The 17,941-nt window shown below is 42.2% G+C and overlaps 1 pseudogene; it reads right to left on the minus strand.

Moving 5' to 3' along the window:
• Window positions 1–8,505: 8,505 nt before the first annotated feature.
• On the minus strand, window positions 8,506–10,329 carry LOC138930497 (endogenous retrovirus group K member 19 Env polyprotein-like; annotated as a pseudogene).
• Window positions 10,330–17,941: the final 7,612 nt, after the last annotated feature.

Here is a 17,941-nt window from a genome sequence, read left to right on the forward strand (position 1 = left end):
TCCTGAACCCCCTCAGGGTGCACTGTCGCAGGAGGGCTGCAGTGGCTGTCAGCTTGATGACTGCAACCTCCTTCGTTTACTGATATGGCAGGCGACATTTCTCATTCACATTATGAACTGGCTAGGGGCTTCCCCGGTGGCTCAGTGGAAGAATCCACCTGCCAGTGAAGGAGACATGGTTCAATCCCTGGGTCAGGAAGATCCCCTGGAAAAGGGCACAGCAACCCACTCCAGTATTCTTGCCTGGAGAATCCCATGGACAGAGAAAGCTGGTGGGCTACAGTCCATGGGGTCACTCAGAGTTGGACACAACTGAAGTGACCTAGCATGGAAACAACATGAACTGTTTGAGGGGAAAAACTTTTTTAAAAAACCAGATTCATGTAAACTGGATCTTGATTCAAACAAATATAATGAGAACCTTGGAGGTCTAACTCAGAAGTGCCTGACAATCAAAATTCCAAGATCTTATTTTTTTTTAATTTTACTTATTTGCTTGCACCTGGTCTTAGTTACAGCATGTGGGATCTAGTTCCCTGACCAGGGATCAAATCCAGGTCCCCTGCATTGGGAGTGCAGAGTCCCAGCTGCTAGACCATTGGGGCAGTCCCCCAAGCTCCTATTTTAACTGCAAGTACTTGGAAACAAAGGGCTGGGGGAAAGGAAGGAACCAGAAACAATCTTATCAGGCAATACAAGAGTGTGGTCCCTCCAAACAGATGTGAAAAGTGACTTTTCAAATTAAGAGAAGAGTTCCTATAAATATATACAAAATAGGGCAATGAAGTTTGAGTTGTCTTCAAAAAAACAAAACTACATTTGATTGAATTCTGATTATGGGGCGTTGTGCTTACTACAGGGCACACACAGAGCACACATACTGAACACCATGCTGTCGTTTGGTGCTGATGCAGCTCCCCTAGAAAATTTCAGACCCTGGAAGTGAAATAATGAAGCTAAAATAGAATCCTTCCCTGGATTTCCTGATTAGTAAGTTCAGCTTGGTCCACACCATGGACTGGGGGGTCTCAGAACCTTGAGTGGGACTTCCTTCGTGGCTCAGGGGTAAAGAATCTGCCTGCCAATGCAGGGGATACAGGTTAGATCCCCGGTCCAGGAAGAACCCACATGCCTCAGGGCAACTAAGCCTGTGTGCCACTACCAGTGTGCTTGAATGCTCTAGAGCCCGTGTCCGTGCTCCACAAGAGAAGCCACTGCAATGAGAAGCTTATGCACCGCATTAGAGAGTAGCCCTTGACTGTCGCAACTAGGGAAAGCTTGAGTGCAGCAGCGAAAACCCAGCACAGCCATAAATAAATAAAAACTTCAGGAGTCAGTTGCCATGACAACATAACCCTCATCACATACTCCTGATCCTAAGAATGCTGCTTGAGGTGGGAGGGAGGTTCAAGAGGGAGGGGACGTGTATATACCTATGGCTGACTCATGTTGATGTATGGCAGAAACCAACACAATACTGTAAATCTATGATCCTCCAATCAAAAATAAATACATAACATTTGAATAATAAAAATATGAAAAATGACATTACTTTTGCTTGGGGATTCATTTGAGACTTTCCTTACCCTCCCTCCCATTAAACCAGTACAGTAGGGCATCTCAAGGAAAGTACCTTTTTGTCTTCTGGGTGGGGGGTGGGGGTGGAGTGGGGTGGGGGTGGGGGAACACCCAGGTTAAAGAAAGAAATCACAGTAGTCTCTCTGCACCACAGGGGACCTCTGTGGGCATCCAGTCCATTCCCTTCATAGTACAGATGAGGGAACGCAAGCCCAGAGTAGTGGGGTGGTCTGCAAGAGAGGGTATGTGGAATTCGTCTCAGAGGAGGCCTCTCTGGGTGACCGTACTGTTCCGGGGCCCAGATTCATCCAGCTCTGGGCAGTGCTGAGGCAAGTTCAGCTCTTCAGCACTTACCACCCCCACCGTGCACAGAACTCTTTCCTTCAAAGAGCTGTTGACTTCAAGTTCCTCACTCAGCCTCAGCACTAAGGCCCTTACCCTCAACCCTTAAGGCATGCAGTCTCCTAGGGTTCACTCTCGCACAGCAAACTTCAGAGGGTTGAGAGAGGGATACCACGCCTACTGGATCACAGAAGCTGTGATTCCATGACAACAGCCATTTCCTCCAATCTCCTGGCAAAGCCAAGCCTGCCCCCTGGAGGCACAACTCGTGAACAACAGCCTGCTGCGCACACGTATTGAATAAGCTTCTTAAGGAAAGACGGCTAATAGCTTTTTAAAGCCCATTCTTTCGTGTTTCACAAACAAGGGGATACAAGTGATTTAAAAGGTGGTATTCAGGCATAGGTAACACACTGCTACACTCAGCCCCCTCCAAACCTCAGCCCCCAGAAAAAACTAGGGCCTGTATGAGCACTGCAGAGTTGGAACTGATTTTCTATTCCAGGCCTAAGAATCTTGGTTTAGGAAAGTGGTCCAGTGGCTAAGATTCCATGCTCCCAATGCCGGGGGCCCAGGTCCAACCTCTGGTCGGGGAACTAGATCCCACATGCCACAACTAAGATCTAACGCCACCAAATAAATAAATTAAAAAAAAAAAAAAAGAATCTTGGTTTAGGTGTGGAGGGCAGGGAACCTAGGCAAGACAGCTACCAAGGAAGAGTCTCTGTCCCATTCCCCTTGAATATGGTTGTAAAAGGAGTGAAGCAAAGGATACTTTGAAATTAGAAGTGAAAAAAGAAGCTGTAGTAACTAGAGGGAGAAAGAAAACCATGTCAATGGCTGGGCACAGAGTTGTTGCTGGGATGTAGGGAGCTGGGTGGTCAGCTGGGCTGGGAGGTAGCCAGTGGGACACAAGTAGATGACTCTGACCAGCTGAGCTTTATAAGACAAAAAAAAAAAAAATACAGAGAAAGGAAAAACAGAACTCAGGTTCATGGGCAAATGAGTCCCTAACATTTTCCACAGCTCCCATCACAAGATCAAGCAGCAGAGTTGTCTTTTTCTCCCTGGTTTACCCTCCTTTTAACTCAAAAAATTCACATGAAGCAATTTCACCAGGATTAAAATACTCATAAGGAAGGAGGGAAACTTAAGACAGGAAAAGAGTCTAAAAATGTGATAGCTTCTGGCCCAGTCTCCAGTCTCAGCACCCTTCGAAACAGCCAGGTTCCATTTTGTCATTCTAACCAAAGAAGGATGTCTCAGGAGTTCCATGGACCCGCTCGTTCACATCCAAATCTCAACTCCAGTCGGAACTCAGAAAGAAATACTGAAAGGTGCCAAGTTAGTTCTCGCATATTCTGTTAAATTAATGATTCACTTTAATATAGTCTCATGCAATAATTCTGGATAAAATTAAACAGATCAAATGATTGGCTATTGATGAGGGATTTTTTGTTTTCTTTTACAATAGCTGCACTATTTAAATGATTTCCCTTTTCTCTGCATTGTATACTTTTTTATTTGATTCATTCATGCATTAGTTTATCATAATTTAAGACCACATATAACATATGTGTTCGTGCTAAGTTGCTTCAGTCGTGTCCAACTCTTTGTGACCCATGGACAATAGCCCACCAGGCTCCTCTGTCCATGGGATTTCCCAGGCAAGAATACTGGAGTGGATTGTCATGCCCTCCTCCAGGGAATCTTTCCAACCCAGGAATCAAACCTGCATCTTGCACGTCTCCTGCATTCACAGGTATGTTCTTTACCACTGCAGATAAGATGCATGTAATACAGTAAGGAAAAAAAGTTAACTGTGGATTAAGCTGTCCTTTTAAAAAGAGAAAGTGACTTCCTTTTTCCTGGGTGAAAGATAAGCAGCCTATGAACAATATCAGAATCTGGAAGTCTCACACTTTTATTTATTTTTAATTTAAAAAGAATTTCTTTTTGGCCATGCCACTTAGCATACAGGATCTTAGTTTCCTGACCAGAGATGGAACCTGAGCCCCCTGCATTGGAACTGTGACGTTTTAACCACTGGACCACCAGGGGAGTCCGCGGAAGTCTCATACTTTTAAAAGCAAGATAAAAACAGCACGAATATAGTCAGCATTTCTGCTGATTTGAACCCAGTTTTCAAGGTGCACATCTTTAATTTATTTTAATACATCAGTATGGTTTGCTTGGCTAAACTATATGTTTTAAATAAATATGAAGGTACTTTGTGGAGTGTTTAATGCAATTTCACAGGCCTGCATTCAGAAGAAGTCCAGTTATTTCATAGTTAAAGCAAAATAAAAAACAAAACAAGGCTTGAATGCATGAAATACCAGAGCTCCATATTTAAAATATACATTTGTCCTTAAAGAAATAGTAAATGAACGGTACATTTATCTTTGAATATCAGTTGTTGGAAGATAGGTATATACCTATAATATAGTATATATATAATATACTATACCTATATATACCTATGGAAACAGTGGCAGACTTTATTTCCTTGGGCTCCAAAATCACTGCAGATGGTGACTGCAGCCATGAAATTAAAAGATGCTTACTCCTTGGAAGAAAAGCTATGACCAACCTAGACAGCATATTAAAAAGCAGAGACATTACTTTACCAACAAAGGTCTGTCTAGTCAAAGCTATGGTTTTTCCAGTAGTCATGTATGGATGTGAGAGTTGGAACATAAAGAAACCTGAGCACTGAATAATTGATGCTTTTGAACTGTGGTGTTGGAAAAGACTCTTGAGAGTCCCTTGGACTGCAAGGAGATCCAACCAGTTCATCCTAAAGGAAATCAGTCCTGAATATTCATTGAAAGTACTGATCTGAAGCTGAAACTCCAATACTTTGGCCACCTGATGCGAAGAGCTGACTCATTTGAAAAGACCCTGGTGCTGGGAAAGATTGAGGGCAGGGAGAGAAGGGGACGACAGGATGAGATGGTTGGATGGCGTCACTGACTCAGTGGGCATGAACTTGAGTAAACTCCGGGAGTTGGTGATGGACAGGGAGGCCTGGCGTGCTGCAGTCCATGGGGTCACAGAGTCAGACAGGACTGAGTGACTGAACTGACTGAACTGTTGCATATTACCATGGGAGACAGTGTCCAGTTTCGGTTAAGAACATAGGGTTTTTAACGTCATCAAAGCTTTTTTCATCTGGCTTCGTGTACCAGGTTACCCTTTCTGAGTCACAACAATCTGATCTATGAAATGGGAGAAAAAATAGTTCTGTACAGAAATGTGATAAGGAAAGTGAGCATAAAAGTATTGGCTATTATTATTATTGTCACCTGCAAAATACAAATTTCCCCACAGCCTCACAAACATTATGCTTTATCGTTTTAAATTTGTTTTTGTTTGTTAAATAGGTATAAAATAGTATTTATTGTATCTGTACTTCGTTGTTACATGATGAGGTTTATATTGTCTTTTTGTTATTATTTTATTTATTTTGCTGTACCAGGTCTTATTATGGCATGTGGGATCTATTTCCCCAACCAGAGATTGAACCTGGGCCCTTTCCCAGAGTGGGAGCTCAGATGTTGAGGTAACTACCTGCCAACCCCGAGTAGGTGACTTGAGGCAAGGAAAAGACTTTAATTGGGGAGCCAGCAGACTGAGAAGATGGCAGGCTAGCACCTCAAAATAACCACCTTATTGGGGCCTGGATGCCAGTTTCTTTGGTAGATCAGAGATGGGGGTGGTGAGGAAGCAAAGTAAAAACGCTATGAATCTTGCAAACGTCTCCTAGAATGGCAAGCCTCAGGTGGGGGGGTGGGGTATTAATTTCTTCCTTCCTACCATTCACAAGTGGACAGGGTTCTGATCAAAGGCACTTTAACAATCAGGCAGAAGGGCAGGATTCTCTGAGGCAAACCATTCTGTATGATTATAATAACAAAAGCAATGAGAGGCAAGTCAAAGAAACAGTTGCAACATGGAGTCAGAATTGGCTTCCTCCCTGCAACTAGGATACAGTATTAAGTTCCTTCCAAACGTTAAGAGGGTATAATCCGGGACTTCCGTGGTAGTTCAGTGGCTAGGACTCCGTGCTCCCAATGGAGGGGGCCAAGGTTCGATCCCCAGTCAGGTGGTCCCTAGATCCCACATGCCACAACTAAAGATCCTGCATGCTTAAATAAAGATGGAAGATCCCCCATGCTGTAACTAAGACCCAGTGAAGCCAAATAAAAATTATAAAAATAAATATTAAAAAAAATAAAATAAAATATGGTAGGAAAGCTGTTCCTCTGTTGACCAAATACCTGAGGATGATATCTTGGTGTTGTTCTCTTCTTCCAGTCAGCTCCATGGTCATGTGTACAGTGGGCTGCTCTTACAGGCTTAGGCTGAAAACGCCAGGGTTGCCTGATAGTCTTGATCAACCCTACCCCAAACACAAGTTAGTACAAGTAAGAGAAAAGAGTGGGCTTCTGGGGGTGGGAATCTTTTCTCAGAAACAAGGTACATTATTAGGCCTGGAAGGGAAAGATATGCTGAATAAAGCTTTCTCCTAGACCACGTGGTAGGTATCACACAGCAAGATGCACACAATATATCAAAGAAACTCTTAAACACATTAAAAATCACATTATTTTTCTTGCAAAAGTAATACTCCATGTTCTCATTGTATTCATTACCTTTTACCTACTGTCTTTGGGATGCAGTTCATTGTAGTCATATAGTGTTGGGGAGGGGGAAATGTCCCCCTTCCTTTCTGGGTTCTTTTGGCTACTCTAATAATTAAACTGACAGAAGGCAGATTAACAGGAGGGGAAAAAAAAAAACAATTTAATTCATACGTACAGAAAGAAAGGTGAAAGTATTAGTCACTCATTCGTGTCTGACTCTTTTTGACCCATGAACGGTAGCCTACCAGGCTCTTCTGTCCGTGGGATTTCCCAGGCAAGAATACTGGACTGGGTTGCCATTCCCTTCTCCAGGGGGATCTTCCCGACCCAGGGCTCGAACCTGGGTCTCCTGAATTGCAGGCAGATTCTTTAACACTAGTGCCACCTGAGAAGCCCCATATGTATGGAGGTCTCATACAAATAGGACCTAAGAAGTAACCAAGGAAGGCAGCTTGGGTGTTTTTTTTTAAGACAAAGAAATAATAAATCTATAAAACAGGACAAAGAAATTTAGCCTGGAAGCTTAATTAGAGGAATATAAGCAAAGCTTGGGTTTGGGGTAGTAAACTAGTAAAGAAGTAACAAAGTTTGTTTGCACAGGCTTTTCAGCCTTGAATGTCCTATCTCTGGTGATAAGGAGGTCTCTCTCCTGGTACACAGAGTAAATTGTGCAAGGGAGAATTATTTCTTGCTTTCAGCGGTGATAAAGAAGAGGGTCAGAGTGTTCCTCTCACACCAGCCCTTTCTAAAGTAACAGTTTGAAAAAATACTTTATTTATCTGGCTGCACTGGGTCTTAGTTGTAGCATTCAGGATCTTTGTTTTAGTTGTGGCATGTGGGATCCCTGACCAGGGATCGAACCCAGGCCTGTTTTAGACACTGGGTCACCAGGGCATTCCCTCAAGTAACTTGAATTCAAAATAATCAATATGCCACGGTGGCATGTTCTGGGGTGGCCTACTCTGAGCCCAAAAAATAGAAACCATATGATCACTTAAAATGTTTTATCTGATCTCTTTGTAAAACAAGTTTAATACTTGGTCTCTTGTGTTTTCTGAAAGTAAGGAAGGTTCCTGCCAAGAAACAAAACAACAAATGGTACAAAATAAATTCAGACTAACAAAACAACAGGTACCTAAGTTACCACAACTGAATTCACCATTAAGATCTGCCTGGCCATTTTCTCAGTTCAACCCTTAGAAACAACTTGGTATTTAATCTGGAACCAAGATTTGTGGAAATTCCTGAAGTCATTTGGGTTATCCACAAACATGAGGCTCTAGAGGTGAGGGACTATATTGTGGCCAACAACATAAGACAACAATATACCAAAGAAACCTTTGATGATGATAGATTATACAAACATAGCTTTGGATTAATTCTATAAAGAATTTTCCTTCTTTTTTGCTTTCTACCAAAACGCACCAAAATATTGATCACAGAGAGACAGCAGTGAGTGATCCTGAAGAGAGATGGTATTAATAGTTCCCTGCCCAGGAACCGAACTGGGGCAACCTGGATAAAAACCCTAGCCACCAGACCACCAGGGTCCAGAAGCTAGAAGCAAAGTGGCCCTGGCTCTTTCCCTCCCATTTGAAAGCAAGAATGTCTCAAGGAGGCAACAACTGCAAAAACAGGTACAAAGTTTATTATTAGAGACAGCAAAATCTGGGGGAGAGTACACAGAGAAACAGGCTGTTTATTCAAGAAAGGAGCTAGGTAGAAATATACTCCCAGAGAGGAAGGATGTGGGCACACCCCCAGTAAGGAGGAGTGGCGTAAGTTAAAAGCTAGGCAGAAATACATGTCCAAAGAGGAGTGTGAGCATCCAGAATGAGGGGGTGTGCCGCGGCCAGCACAAGCAAGAGTCGCACCTGCACAGGGAGAGAACGGAGCGTCCCTGCTAAGAAAATAAGAGAGAGACAAAAGATGGGGTTGAGAGGATCAGCCCAAAATGGCTGATACCTTGCTTTATTGTGCTGCAGTATATATAGGGTAAAGTACGTGACTTATGACATTCACAAGGTTGTTTTTAATCTCAAGATACAATCACCAGACCCTTACCATTGTATACAGAACACAATCAGATAATCTATCTTCTATGAAGTATACACAATAAGATAATCTATCTTCTATGAAATGTTGCCGAAACCAAACATCTTGGAGCCTTAAGGGCTATAAAAATTCTTGAGGGTGGCGGGACAGGGAGCTTAGGAACATGTCCTAGGGCTCTGCATACCTGCTGAGCAGCTCCCAAGACTTAACCCTTCACGGGTCGTCCCCCGCAGCTCCCCTCTCTTTATTTTTTAAAAGGTCCATAAGATGTCGGTGTTGCAACATGTTTTTATGTATTAAAACTCTCATATGTAGAAATTCTTTAACAATGCTACGAATAAGACGAGGAGCTAAACAAATTACGATAAGCACAACAGTCAGAACCTCGCCCACAGCAATTATACTTTGCCACAGTGAATGAAGGCTAGGAAAGTTAGAAAATAAATTTTGTAAAAAATTATCGACAGTATCAGCTATATTCAAAGTAGCTTTTGGAGAATTTTCGATGTTAAGAATTTCATTATGCAATTGTAAAATATCTAGAGAAACATTGGTATTAAACCAAATTCCTTGTAGATGTTTTTTCACCTTATCCCACGGAAAATCAGATGTATTGTAAGGCTTTTTTGTAACACAAATCCATTTATAATTAGCATGGCATTGAATTTTCATGCGAAATGTTTTACTATTATAACTTGTTCTCCTTTGGCAACACCTCTAATGCAATTAGTAAGTATACAATTAGAACAATTTAAATGATAAATATTCAATGACAGCATTATTTCCACATGGCCTTGTATCAACATGAATGGGTAAGGGACACAAGCTCGGGGATATAAAAACCCCGTAACTCCTACATTACCATATTTACTCCAACTAATATTGGGTTGTAAATATAGACTATTGCCATGACCAAAAGCAGCCAAAAGTTTCCACAGTTCCGTTTGGTATATATGAGCAGTGTTTACAGAGAGAATGGGTGGATGCTGTCCTCGATATTCGGGGAAATCAGGTGTTCCCCCAGGTGCCCAGTCCCATAAAAGGGTGGCATTGGCATTGTTGATGTTGTACACCGATTCGACCCGTGCTCGACATAAAGTCCAAGGAGTGTCTATTCCTATGCTGATGCTTAAATGTTTGTCACAAAACGGAATGTCGAGAGGTCCAGTTCCGTCACGGTACGATCTTTTTCCGGTTTTTTCATCAATGCCAGAAATAGTCACTCGAGGGTAGGATATATCAGCTGACACCTGTATACAGTGAGGATGCTGTAATTGATAAGAAAAGCACATAGGATATTGAGTAGTAAGACCATAAAACGAGATATTAGCTTGCTGAGGAGAAATGTGAATGTCTGATTTTCCTCCTAAAAGACTTGTATCGTTGACATATACAAGTACTATTTCTTTATCCCATCCTAATGATTGAATCATGGGCGGATCAGGAATGTACACCCAAAAAGCCGCAGCCGCCCCGTTTTGCATCCGCTGTAACAATAATAATAACATGATCATATGTTAGTAGGTGTCACTGGAGGTTGTACATGAGCCTCATTCCAAGCATATCACATCAATGCCTCAATCTGCCTTTGGGTAGGCAGCTCACTCGTGGGCTCGCCCAGTGTCAGGCGATGTATTTGATATGTCAGGGAGTTCCTCCGCCGCGCGTACCAGCCTCTCCGGAATCCAGCGCGGCGCTTCAGCATCCTGTGGAAAAACACAAACATGCCCCCGTCCCCATATTAATACAGGGTCTGGCCCATACCACAGATTGGTAAGTGGATCTTACAAGTGGTTTTTTGCATGAGGACCGTTCTCCCCAAAAACACTGGGCTGCTGAATTGCCTTCTGCGTCTAAAGTTAAAAAGTTTAAAACATAGAGAGCATGATTTAAGGCGTTATGCGGTGAGGGGCTATACAGTTCATTCCCCTTTTTTTGTTTTAATAATTGATGTTTAAGGCGTTGATGGGCTCGTTCTACAATACCCTGTCCCTGCGGATTGTAAGGAATTCCTGTTTTATGATGAATTTGGAAAGAAAGACAAAAACGTTGAAAAGAACGGCTAGTATAACCAGGTCCATTATCAGTTTTAAGGGTGTGTGGGATTCCTAAAATAGAAAAGCAAAAAAGTAAATGTTGAATACAGTGACAAGTTGATTCTCCAGTGTGAAGGGAGGCCATGAGAAAATGAGAAAAGGTGTCGATAGAGACATGAACATATTTAAGACGCCCAAATTGAGGAATGTGAGTGACATCTGTTTGCCAGAGGTGATTAGGGCATAAACCTCGAGGGTTGACACCATATTGAGGAAGAACAAAGAATTGAGGACAGGTAGAGCAAGATTTAACAATTTGCCGTGCAGCTTCACGGGAAATCTTAAATTGTAACCGTAAAGAATGACTATTTTGGTGATGTAATTCATGGGATTTTCGGGCTGCCTCGATAGCTGATTGAAAAAACACTTGTTTAGTAAGAACGTCCGCAGTGTGATTGCCTTGTACCAGGGCACCAGGAAGGGTGGAATGTGCGCGAATATGCCCAAAGAAACACGGGTGTTGGCGACAGTGGAGAACCTGTTGAATCAATGTAAATAAGTTAAGAACTTCAGGAGAAGTTGTGCCGATAATTGGAACAGTTTCAATCATCTGTAAGGCACCGACTACATAGGAGCTGTCTGTAAATAAATTGAAGGAAGTGGGTACAGTTAGCAGTGCTTGATGGACTGCAAATAATTCAACAACCTGAGCAGAAGAAAAACTGGTATGTGCATAATAGGTTTGATGGTTAATAATTAAAGCTGCAGTTCCATTAGAAGATCCATCTGTAAATATAAGTGTCGCTTCGGGAATAGGTTGTCGGCGAACTATTTTTGGAAAAATAAAGGTGTGAGAGCTAGCAAATTGTAACAATTTATCAGAAGGGTAATGATGAGTAATCCGTCCCGGGTAATTTGCAAAAGCTATAGACCAATTATCTGAAAATTGAAAAAGCCAATCTTGTTGTTCTAAAGCATAAGGAATACAAATGAAGGGGGGTTCCATACCAAAATACTGGATGGCCTCATGACGTCCTTTTGCTACAGTTTTTGCAACAAGCTCATAGTAAGGGAGCAGATGTTTAGTTGGAGTAGCAGATAGATATATCCATCGCAAAGGTTTATCTTGATAGAGAACCCCTGTGGGTGCTCGAGGGGTAGGAAGTATATACAAACCCCATGATCGTTGGTAATCACAATAAGTAATCTGTTGTTGTCTAATAGCTTCTTCTATTGATTGTAAGGCTGATCGTCCTTCTAAAGAAAGTGTTCGGGGTGACGCAGGGTCAGAGTCACCTTTAAGGATGTCAAATAAGGGCTGCAAGGTATAAGTGGGTAATTTTAAATAAGGACGTATCCAATTAATGTCTCCTAGAAGTTTTTGAAAATCATTTAGAGTTTTTAAATGGTCAGTCTGTAATTTTATTAATTGGGTATTATAAACACGAGGGTATAAGGAGAAGCCTAAATAATCATAAGGGAAGTGGGTTTGAATTTTTTCATCAGCAATGACAAGACCATTAAGACTTAAGTGTTTTTTTAGAATAGCAAAAGCTTGATACGATAGATGTTCGTCAGCATGGGCTAGTAATATATCATCCATATAATGAATTAAATATAACTGAGGAAAACGTTGACGAACAGGAGCTAATGCTGTAGCAACAAATTTTTGACATAACGTAGTACTATTAGTCATTCCTTGTGGGAGGACTCTCCATTGATAGCGTTGCATAGGCTCTTTAAAATTAACAGAGGGCAAACTAAAGGCAAATCTTTTACAATCTTGAGGTGCAAGAGGAATAGTGTAAAAACAATCTTTTAAATCTATAATAATAATATAGGATTTATCAGGTATAGCAGAAGGAGTGGGCAACCCAGGTTGTAGGGCTCCCATATGCATCATTGTTTCATTTACCTTACGAAGGTCTTGTAGTAATCTCCATTTTCCAGATTTCTTTTTAATGACAAAAATTGGGGAATTCCACGCAGAGGTAGAGGGTTCAATATGCCCAAGCCTCAGCTGTTCCTGCACCAGCTGTTGTGCGGCAAAAAGTTTCTCTTGTGTTAGGGGCCACTGATCGACCCATACCGGTTCCTGAGATTTCCAATCAATAGGATCGGCATGTGTCACAGGAGAATCAGAGGTCCCTAGGGAAAACACCCCAAGCCCTTTCGACTTTGATTAGATTTTAAATCAAGGGGTAAAACGATGCCTTGATGTTGTTTACCTAAACCTTGGTTTGGAAGTAAGCCCTGATCTAACATCAAATCTGTTACAGTGGGTGAAGGACTATATAAATAAACACCCATTTTGCTTAATATATCATGCCCCCATAAATTAACTGGAAGATGGGGCAGAATATAAGGTTTAAATTGGCCTGTATGGCCATCTTTATCCTTCCAAGTAAGAAGGGATGAACTTTGTTCTGGATTGGTAGTTTGGCCAATACCCTGAAGAGTGGAAATAGCTGTTTGTTTAGGCCATGTAGTAGGCCAGTATTTATCAGAAATAACGCTAATATCGGCCCCTGTATCAAGCACTCCGCGGAAAAGCTTACCATTTATGCGTAGCTCAAGTTCTGGTCGTGCCTCGGTGACATTTTGCACCCAATAGGCGTCAGAGGACCCGAAACCTTTATCTTGACGGTCTCAGTTAATTGTTTTTCCTTGTATGACTAATGGAACTAAAAGGAGTTGAGCTATACGTTGTCCTGCATTGATTACAATAATTTTGTTAGGAGCAGAGGCTAGTATTTTTATCTCCCCTGTATAATCAGAGTCAATTACACCGGGATGAATAAGTATTCCCTTTAAAGACGCACTACTGCGCCCCAAAAGCAGTCCAGCTGTTCCCGGAGGTAAAGGCCCAAATACTCCGGTGGCAAGGGTTTGAACCCCCATCTCGGGAGTTAATACTGTGTAGGAGGTGGCACAGAGGTCCAATCCTGCACTGCCTCTTGTGGCTCGACAGAGGTCTGCAATGGTTCTTTTGGAACCTGCAGTGTTGCCCCATAACATTGTTTCGGGGCCAGGGGCTGGCCCCTCACCCAGTTTCCCGAAACCGGGGGCAAAGGATTACCTTGAACATCCGTTTTAGAACGGCAATCCCGTGCCCAATGGTTTCCTTTTTTACATCGTGGGCACAAATTAGGAGTGTTAACAGGGCTTTGTTGTTTTTGAGGGCACACTGCAGCCCGATGGCCAGGTTGACCACAAACAAAGCAACCCGAATTACCTGACTTTTGAAGTCCTTTCTTGTTCTGGGCTTGCTGCTGAAAAAGTACCTCTTTTATGCTTTTTCCTTGTAATGCTGCTGCCATAGCAATGCCTTGCATATAGGAGGGTCCAATGTCAGCACAAATACGAATAAAATCAGACAGATCTCCCTTTTTTCGATAAGGTCTTAAAGCAGCTTGACAGGCAGAGTTAGCGTTTTCAAAAGCCAATTGTTTTGCTAATACCATCCCAGCCTTTTCATCGGACATTATCTTACCTATAGTATCTAAGAGCCGTGCCACGAAGTCCTGATAAGGCTCATCAGGTCCCTGTCGGACTTGTGAAAGATCCTCTGTCTTAGTACTGGAGCTAGGAAGTTTTTTCCAAGCCTGCCGAGCCACATTTGATATTTGTGCATATGCACCAGGTAAGAAATTAAGTTGAGTATCAGTAGCCTGGTAAGCGCCTTCACCAGTCAACATTTCATAAGAGGTCTGTATACCTTGTTGCCAATTAACATCGGCTATACGAGCACACTGTTCAAAAAATTCAGATTTCCATAATAAATAATCTCCCCCCGAGAGACAGGCCCTAGCTATTTGTTTCCAATCATTTGGGGGTAGATTTTGAGTACCCAAACTTTCTATCATAGCAATAGTGAACGGAGCGGTAGGACCGTATTGCGAGCAAGCAATCTTTAACTCTTTCAGTTGTTTAAAAGGCAGTGTTTCATAAAAACGCTGATTGTTATGTTCAAAGACAGGAAAAGCAAGAGAAAAATCAGAGACAATCTCACCAAGTCGTTGTGCTTGTCTCAATGCCTTCTGCAGCGGAGACATGATCTCAGACGGTGGAGGAGGCCCCGGAGGGGGATCGAGACCTGCTACAACGGAAGGAGCATAGGCAGGGGGAAGAGGCGGAGCAGAAGGAGATTTAGCGTTATTACTAGGAAGCTTGATTCCTGAGTTCTGTAAAGCAATAGTGAGGTTTTTTAAACATTCAACCAATTCATCTTTAGATGTCGACCCCCCCTTTTCTTGTGCCAAAAAAACCCAATCTTCTTGATGGTATTTAGCAGCTTCTTCGTCTAATTCCGCCTCATCTGTGGATGAAAGTGAATCATCATTATCCGAAGGACGCAATAAGTTAGAAAATGGAGGATCGCCTTCAACTCCCTCGGGAACAGCATACCTGGGTTCCGAATCAGGAACATGGAGAGGATCTTCTTCCTGTTTTAATAAATTTCTTAAACGTTTTAATTCATCATTATCAAAGTCCAGGCAATCACGAATTAGTGTCCAAAAGGATAAAGTTTCAACAGGGACTTTTTCAGGGCCATGTAGAGTATGATGAGTCCGAATTTGTTCCCCTACCTTCTTCCATGTCTCTAAATTTACTGTGCCTTCTCTGGGGAACCAAGAGCAAACTTCCTCAATAAATGAAAGAAAATTGATTAATTTAGGTTTGGAAACAGTAATTCCCCGATGTTTTAACATTACAGATAACATATGTACAAACAATTGATGACTATGCGTCTGTCCCATATTTATACTCTCAACTATATACCTTACTACTCCTCCTCAATTTAATTCACTTGTATACTCATATACTCACTCTTTTCAGCTAATAAGAGTAGTGGCGAGGAAAACTGTCAAACTGCCCCACGTTGGGCGCCACCTGCCGCGGCCAGCACAAGCAAGAGTCGCACCTGCACAGGGAGAGAACGGAGCGTCCCCGCTAAGAAAATAAGAGAGAGACAAAAGATGGGGTTGAGAGGATCAGCCCAAAATGGCTGATACCTTGCTTTATTGTGCTGCAGTATATATAGGGTAAAGTACGTGACTTATGACATTCACAAGGTTGTTTTTAATCTCAAGATACAATCACCAGACCCTTACCATTGTATACAGAACACAATCAGATAATCTATCTTCTATGAAGTATACACAATAAGATAATCTATCTTCTATGAAATGTTGCCGAAACCAAACATCTTGGAGCCTTAAGGGCTATAAAAATTCTTGAGGGTGGCGGGACAGGGAGCTTAGGAACATGTCCTAGGGCTCTGCATACCTGCTGAGCAGCTCCCAAGACTTAACCCTTCACGGGTCGTCCCCCACAGGGGTGCAGTAAAGAGATGATTTTAAATCACTGATACAAAACAGTTCTTCCAGGTCTTTGATTCAGTTCAGTTCAGTTCAGTTCAGTCCAACTCTTTTGACCCTATGATTTGCAGCACGCCAGGCCTCCCTGTCCATCACCATCTCCCAGACTTCACTCAGACTCACATCCATCGAGTCCGTGATGCCATCCAGCCATCTCATCCTGGGTCATCCCCTTCTCCTCCTGCCCTCAATCCCTCCCAGCATCAGAGTCTTTTCCAATGAGTCCACTCTTCGCATGAGGTGGCCAAAGTACTGGAGCTTCAGCTTTAGCATCATTCCTTCCAAAGAAATCCCAGGGCTGATCTCCTTCAGAATGGACTGGCTGGATCTCCTTGCAGTCCAAGGGGCTCTCAAGAGTCTTCTCCAACACCGCAGTTCAAAATCATCAACTCTTTGGCGCTCAGCCTTCTTCACAGTCCAACTGTCACATCCATACATGACCACAGGAAAAACCATAGCCTTGACTAGATGAACCTTTGTTGGCAAAGTAATGTCTCTGCTTTTAAATATGCTGTCTAGGTTGGTCATAACTTTTCTTCGAAAGAGTAAGCATCTTTTAATTTCATGGCTGCAGTCACCATCTGCAGTGATTTGGGAGCCCAAAAAAATAAAGTCTGACACTGTTTCCACTGTTTCCTCATCTATTTCCCATGAAGTGATGGGATCAGATGCCATGATCTTTGTTTTCTGAATGTTGAGCTTTAAGCCAACTTTTTCACTCTCCTCTTTCACTTTCATCAAGAGGCTTTTTAGTTCCTCTTCACATTCTGCTATAAGGGTGGTGTCATCTGCATATCTGAGGTTATTGATATTTCTCCCAGCAGTCTTGATTCCAGCTTGTGTTTCTTCCAGTCCAGCGTTTCTCATGATGTAGTCTGCATATAATTTAAATAAGCAGGGTGACAATATACAGCCTTCATGTACTCCTTTTCCTATTTGGAACCAGTCTGTTCTTCCATGTCCATTTCTAACTGTTGCTTCCTGACCTGCATACAAATTTCTCAAGAGGTAGGTCAGGTGGTCTGGTATTCCCATCTCTTTCAGAATTTTCAATAGTTTATTGTGATCCACACAGTCAAAGGCTTTGGCATAGTCAATAAAGCAGAAATAGATGTTTTTCTGGAACTCTCTTGCTTTTTCCATGATCCAGAGGATGTTGGCAATTTAATCTCTGGTTCCTCAGCCTTTTCTAAAACCAGCTTGAACATCAGGAAGTTCACGGTTCACATATTACTGAAGCCTGGCTTGGAGAATTTTGAGCATTACTTTACTAGCATGTGAGATGAGTGCAATTGTGCAGTAGTTTGAGCATTCTTTTGCATTGCCTTTCTTTGGGATTGGAATGAAAACGGACCTTTTCCAGTCCTGTGGCCACTGCTGAGTTTTCCAAATTTGCTGGCATATTGAGTGCAGCACTTTGACAGCATCATCTTTCAGGATTTGAAACAGCTCAACTGGAATTCCATCACCTCCACTAGCTTTGTTTGTAGTGATGCTTTCTAAGGCCCACTTGACTTCACATTCCAGGATGTCTGGCTCTAGATGAGTGATCACACCATCGTGATTATCTGGGTCGTGAAGATCTTTTTTGTACAGTCTTCTGTGTATTCTTGCCACCTCTACTTAATATCTTCTGCCTCTGTTAGGTTCATACTATTTCTCTCCTTCATAGAGCCCATCTTTGCATGAAATGTTCCCTTGGTATCTCTAATTTTCTTGAAGAGATCTCTAGTCTTTCCCATTCTGTTCTTTTCCTCTATTTCTTTGCATTGATCACTGAGGAAGGCTTTCTTTGGTTGCTATTCTTTGGAATTCTTCATTCAGATGCCTTTATCTTTCCTTTTCTCCTTTGTTTTTTGCCTCTCTTCTTTTCACAGCTATTTGTAAGGCCTCCACAGAC

Source organism: Ovis canadensis, chromosome X (genome assembly GCF_042477335.2).
Source record: "Ovis canadensis isolate MfBH-ARS-UI-01 breed Bighorn chromosome X, ARS-UI_OviCan_v2, whole genome shotgun sequence".
NCBI lineage: Eukaryota > Metazoa > Chordata > Mammalia > Artiodactyla > Bovidae > Ovis > Ovis canadensis.